This window comes from Lagenorhynchus albirostris, chromosome 17 (assembly GCF_949774975.1).
Source record: "Lagenorhynchus albirostris chromosome 17, mLagAlb1.1, whole genome shotgun sequence".
Classification (NCBI taxonomy): domain Eukaryota; kingdom Metazoa; phylum Chordata; class Mammalia; order Artiodactyla; family Delphinidae; genus Lagenorhynchus; species Lagenorhynchus albirostris.
Genome location: NC_083111.1, coordinates 30032399 through 30038501, shown reverse-complemented (window position 1 = coordinate 30038501; position 6103 = coordinate 30032399). Strand labels below are relative to the sequence as shown.

Here is a 6103-nt window from a genome sequence, read left to right as displayed (position 1 = left end):
CTACATCTCTGTCAGGGCCCCACTTTACAGAAAGGTAGGTGTAGAAGCACTCAGTATAAAAGCCTGCTTTTGCCAGTTTTACTATTATTTTACAAGCTACACACAAGGCTATGGTTAGTATCATTATTCATAACTTATTTTCAGGACACAGGTGGAACTGGTATTAATTTATCATAATCTTATAAACAGTGTCTCTCTACTGGTTTTCATGTACCATGAAACTAAAAAATTCCCATTAAATAGTATTAGCTTAAGAGTATCCAATCCAAACTCATTCAAAAACATGTTCACTCATATAAATGAACTCATTTTTAGCCTCTCTTCACATTTTGTCTTTAAACTGCCTACTAATAGAAAAAAAAAAGAAAATATATTTAAATGTTTACAACTCTTATCTCTGTGAGATATATAACAGATTTCCTACAACAGATGTGTACTGCATTTCTAATTATAAAGTTTTCAATAAATGTTATTTTCAAATATTTTCTTTTGTGGTTTTTAAAGTATTTTAGAGATACCTTAAAAAAATCAATCACCCCATCTCTACTTTTGCTTTTGCTCTGTGTGTGTGTTTGTGTGTGTGTGTTTTCACATGTGTGTGTGGAGAGGGTTATGGAGAACCTTTGAAGAAATTAAAAATAAAAGATATAGAGAACTAGAGTCTGTGTATGTTGCCCCAAATTTAGTTTGTTTCATGCTAAAACAAACTTGCATGCTATTTCAGAAAAATTTATTACTTCCTTCCTTTACTCATTTAGTCATCAATTAACTCAGCAAATATTGAATGTTAACCATATGCTTGGGCCTGTCACAGACATTCTTAATTGTGAAGTCTCATTGTTTATCCTCAGGGGTCTAGTATCAGAAAGCTATATTTTGTAGAGATGAGTAAAATACAATTTGAAAAACAATTATTTAGTGAGACAGTAAATTATTAACTCTCAGGTCCCTGAAAAGCTTCATAAATCTGTTCAATCCTTCGTTACTGTGTGTTCAAATTACACACTCTATAACATTGATCTGGGTTTCAAAATAGATATTTACCCTGGTAAGTATGGTTTCTGCAGAAAGGATTGTTTTAGTTCACTAACTAGATCAATACTTTACATCAACTGACTGCCATTGTAATCCACATTTTATTTTCTCTGAGTTTGGTTATAGTATAGTATTCCATCAGATATTGTCCAAAAGAGAAGGAATTATCCATTGGTTATCTGGACTAGAGATGAGGGATTATGTCTTACTGATTTGATAGTATTTATGTTTTTATTACATATAATTTATATTGTCCAGTAGTGTCCTGCACATGTACAGGACACAATATTTATTAAATGAAGGATCATTTAGTATTATCATCTATATGATCTATTTTATTTCAATTTCTCATTAACACTATCAAGGATTAAAACATTCATACTTAGTCTTAGAATTGAAACTGGATGACACCCCATGCAATTTGGGTAGTTCACTGGTAAATTTTATAACACCAAAATTCAAATTATCATAACATGGAATTTGGAATTAGAGGACATTGATTTAAGTCCTAAGTCTTCAGTGTCTGAACTTGGATAAGTCATTTTACTTCTCTTAAACTGAATTTTATCACTTTAAAAATGGAGCTAATAATATTTATTTCAGTTGTGATGAGAATTCTAAAAACACGAAATGTATAAGTAGGCACATTTTAAATTGCAAACCACTACACATTTATTATGGATAAAAGTCATATTATATCACTCTTTGGAATGACAGTCCACTAAAAGCATGTTGTAGAAATGAGATTACTAGGTAATGGTGGGAAACAGAGGTGGACAAGGGGAGGGAAAAGAGAAGATAATATATAAAGACAAACTCTGTCTACTCCTTAATTGTGCTGTGGTTTGCATTTGACCGATTCTTCCTCACAATAAGATTTCTTAAAACTTCCTTCTAACTCTGAGAAACAATATTGCTTACTCTAATATTAAACAAGCTAATGAATTATTTGATTTTTAAACTGTAAATGTGAGTTTGAATTAATAAATTATGAAGACTCATTTTGGAGCTATCAGGTTGATACTGTATTAATATCAGGTTGTACTGTACTGATATCAGGTTGATACATATTGGATGAATTTAGCTCAACTTGACCTATCGTTTTTGATAGTGAGTTCATAATGAAAAAAAAATGTGAGAAACAAGTCAATGTGAACAAAGATAGCAAAAACAAAGAGATCAAAACTAGTAAATAATTATCTACACTGTATAAAATGTTTAAAATACATAGATGGATTAGAAATACAAGGAAAAACAACGGCAAGACAAACATTTTTAAATGACAGAAATAGAGAATGGCATGAAAAGTTTAATAACTAAAAATTAAAAGCACAGACATTCATTTCCACTTCCATCCATAACCAAGCCACCAGCCCTTTTGTAGAAACACCTTAAAAGAAGAGACAATGGAATTAACAGACACGAATTTCAAAGAGCTATTAGAAATATATTCAAAACTCTGAATGAAATATAAACAAAATATTTAAAATAAAGTCATAAAAAGAAAGTATAAAAGACTTAGTGAGAAAAAATAAAATATCTGAAACGAAAACGTCACCACAGGCTCTTTCTGTGCTCTGTGCACACACATTCCCGGTGGGTGCCACAGAGTTTCTCTGGGGCCCAGATGGCAGGAGCTGAGCATCAGGTGCTGGAGTGGAGGCCTGAGTGTCCCGTTGTGCCTTTTGAGATGGGCCCTTGGGAGCCAGGCACGCAGGGAATCTGTGGGGCCACCCTGCCTTTCCTGTCACCTGGGAAGGTGAGGAACCAAGATAAGGTGTCTGTCATGGTTAGTCACCGGAGGCAGTGGCCAGCTGCCTAACCTGAATAGAGGCAAATAAGACAACATGGAGCTGCTGTTGTAGATCCCCTTTTGCCTTGAAGTTGCTGGGCCACCAGCAGCCCAACACAGACATGGAGATCTAGCAGATTTTATTGGCTGAAAATGTAAGTGAAGAAACTTCTAGAAATGTAGATTTTCATAACTTCACGGCAAAGAGAAAGAAACGACAGAATTTTGTCTTCATGACGGATCTCCTTATGCAAATGGTGACCTTCATGTAGGACATGCTTTAAATAAAATTTTGAAAGACATGACCGGCTTATACCTTATGATGACAGTTTCCAAAGTACGTTTTGTGTCATGATGATATTGTAATGGGTTACTCATTGAAGTAAAAGTATTACCAGAACTTGGTGAAAAAGTTCAGAATCTTTCATCCGTGAAATTAGAAAGTTCATTTGGTAAAGCAGCCAATGAGAAACAGAAATCGACATTTAGTCTTTGAATAGTAATGGCAGATTGCAATAATTGCTACTCTACATTTGATAGAAAATATGAAGCCAAACAATTGAGAATTTTCTAATAAGTGTTTGATAACAGCTTGGTTTATTGATTTTACAAAACCTGTGTTTTGGTTTCCCTGGTCAAGGACTGCTTAGGTTCTGCTTCAGCAGAACTTGAATAAAATCCTGAGTGTGTCAGTTGTTCTATACATTTAAAATTCTCTCACTTGAAACTTTCTAAGTTGACATCCCTTATAGATAGTTTATCTTCTGTTAACTTTTTTAGTCTGAACCACACAGTCTTGGACTTTTCCAACCAGTTGCATTGTTTTCTATGTGCCCAAATCCAAGTACACTATTGAGAAATGTTCCAGTTCTGGAAATATCTATATATTTCCTGCAGATAAAGTAACACCTGTTGCTTCTACTTTGGAAACAATATTTGAAGTTATTTCAATATTTTCAAGTATAACTTTGAAAAATGGTATTTGTACCCATCCTATATTTCCTGATAAAGCTCTCCTCTTTTATCTTCAAATTATATGACCATGACAAAATGAACAGGATTGGTTCACACAGTCCCAATTCATGATAAGGAAGATTACAGTGTAGATTTTCAACACAACCTGTTAATGATATTTTCACTAGATGAGGATGACATTTTCACAGATGTTTCAGATCCTAAACTTCAAAGACTGTACTTAAAGAAGGAACTGCTGTGGTAATGTGCTTCAGGCAGCAAAGCATTTGTTGAAAGAGGATAATTTGATATTTAGCTATCCTTATGACTGGAGGACTCAGAAACCAATGGTTACTCATGTCTGCAAGCAGTGGTTTGTAATATATTAAGACCACATGAATTTTACGACCACAGCCAAGTCCCCCCTTTTAAAAAGGGGGAACTTCCTCCTAGATCAAGAGTGAATGCCATGGTCAAAATCATGGACACACAACTATAGTAGTATATATCAAGGCAAAGAGATTGAGGTGTTCAAATTCCTATGTTTTGTCATAATACACAGATGAATTATTGATCAACATCCAAACCATTGAGCATATTATTGAACAAGTGGAACAACACAGCAGTGATATCTAACAGACTCCCTCCCCTGAGCAACTGCTTCCAAAAGAAGTCAAATCTCAGATTGGTGGTCCTGATACCTTAGAATATGTGTTAGGCCAGGATATTTTCTACATCTGGTTTAATAGATTTTCATGGTTTCATGTTCTTCCAGGTACTGACTAAAGAGCCAATTTGTACTTGAGAGGAAAAGTCCAGCTTGGTGGTTGGTTTCAGTCTTTTTTGATTAACATGTGTGACAGCAAGGAGAAAAGCACTTAGTAAGACAGTGGTTGTCAGGAATTAACCTTGGAGAAAGGGATAATAGATGTTTAAAACTTTGAGAATATCATTAATCATAATGTTGTCATCAGTGGAACACAAGATAAAAGCAGGGAGCCTCCCTACGGTACTGATATCCTCCTTTGGTGGTAGCTGAGTCTTGTGTCATCATTAAAGTGACAGTTGGTTCATCTGTTATTAATGCTGCCAGGGATGTTAGCAAGTTTAGGAATACCATGTGCTTTTTTTGCGGGGGAGGAGGTGGCTGGTTTCAGTACAGAACTGGTTTCAGTCCTGCTAAGGATATGTGTGTCATAGACCAGTATGCTACACTTAAGTGTAGGATTTTGCAAACAAGATTATTGAGTCATATAAACAATATGATCTTGGAAAAGTCGTTTGCCTATTACAAGCATTTTATGAACTCTTTTGTTTCAGTGTAATCAAAGTTAGGCTTTATTGTGAAAATGAAAATGATCTCAAATCAACTCAAATGAAGTCAAATCAAATCAACTTGTCAGACTGCATCAACTAAAATTTTGGATGTAATATTGTTTGTGCTTTCACTCTTTCTCATGGCTGAAGACATATGCTAGCACATACCTCATGTTAAAGAACTCATGTTAAAGAAGAGTGTTTTTCGTACTGAGTAGAATAGTACAACAAGGAACTGGAAGAAGCAAGATAGGTGGAAGCAGTAAAGAGTGCATGTGCAATGAGAGATTCATTTATTGGAAGCATCTCTGGCAAAAATGCAACAGAGTACAAAGCTATCACTGTGATAGAACTTGGTCTGCTTTTTGAGGTAGTAGAGTTGCAATGAACTGAGGAGACTTCTTGTACCCCTCAGCTGAAGGAATTAATGATGACTTCTCACACACCTTTACTCACTCAACAACCTTGAGCAATAAATGCAGATGTAATTGAGCTTAAAGGCACAATCCTAATTAGTTTAGAAAGTGGTGATATTTCTGAAGAGCTTTCATATAAAGTGGTTGTCATGCCAACTACCAAAGAAAAATACCCTCCTTGTTGGAAGTATACAGCTGCATCATCAGATAAACTCTGACCTTGTGTTCAGAAGTGAGAGGTTGAAAGTAGTACTTCACTTTGTTATTAACAGTTCTCTGAGCAAGAACACCCTGACAGTACTGACTAGGGGTTTAATGGACTGTTTATAATGGAAAGAAATTGAAGATTTAGATAACGAGTGAAAGAGTAAATAGTGGAGGATGGATATCAAATCACAATTATAAAAGAAGTATCTACTATAAATAGAGATAGAATAATGTGCATATATACATGTGAAAAAATATATATGTAGGTATATTATATCATATATCCATATCATGGACTTATTCAGACATAGATATTGACTATCTTACATTCAAATGTGGCTGAGCTGAGAATATTTTATATTTTATAAATCTTTTTGACACA

At 34.5% G+C, this 6103-nt stretch overlaps 1 pseudogene; it reads left to right on the top strand.

Moving 5' to 3' along the window:
* The first annotated feature begins 2662 nt into the window (after nt 1–2662).
* LOC132507954 (isoleucine--tRNA ligase, mitochondrial-like) lies at nt 2663–5732 on the top strand (annotated as a pseudogene).
* Nucleotides 5733–6103: the final 371 nt, after the last annotated feature.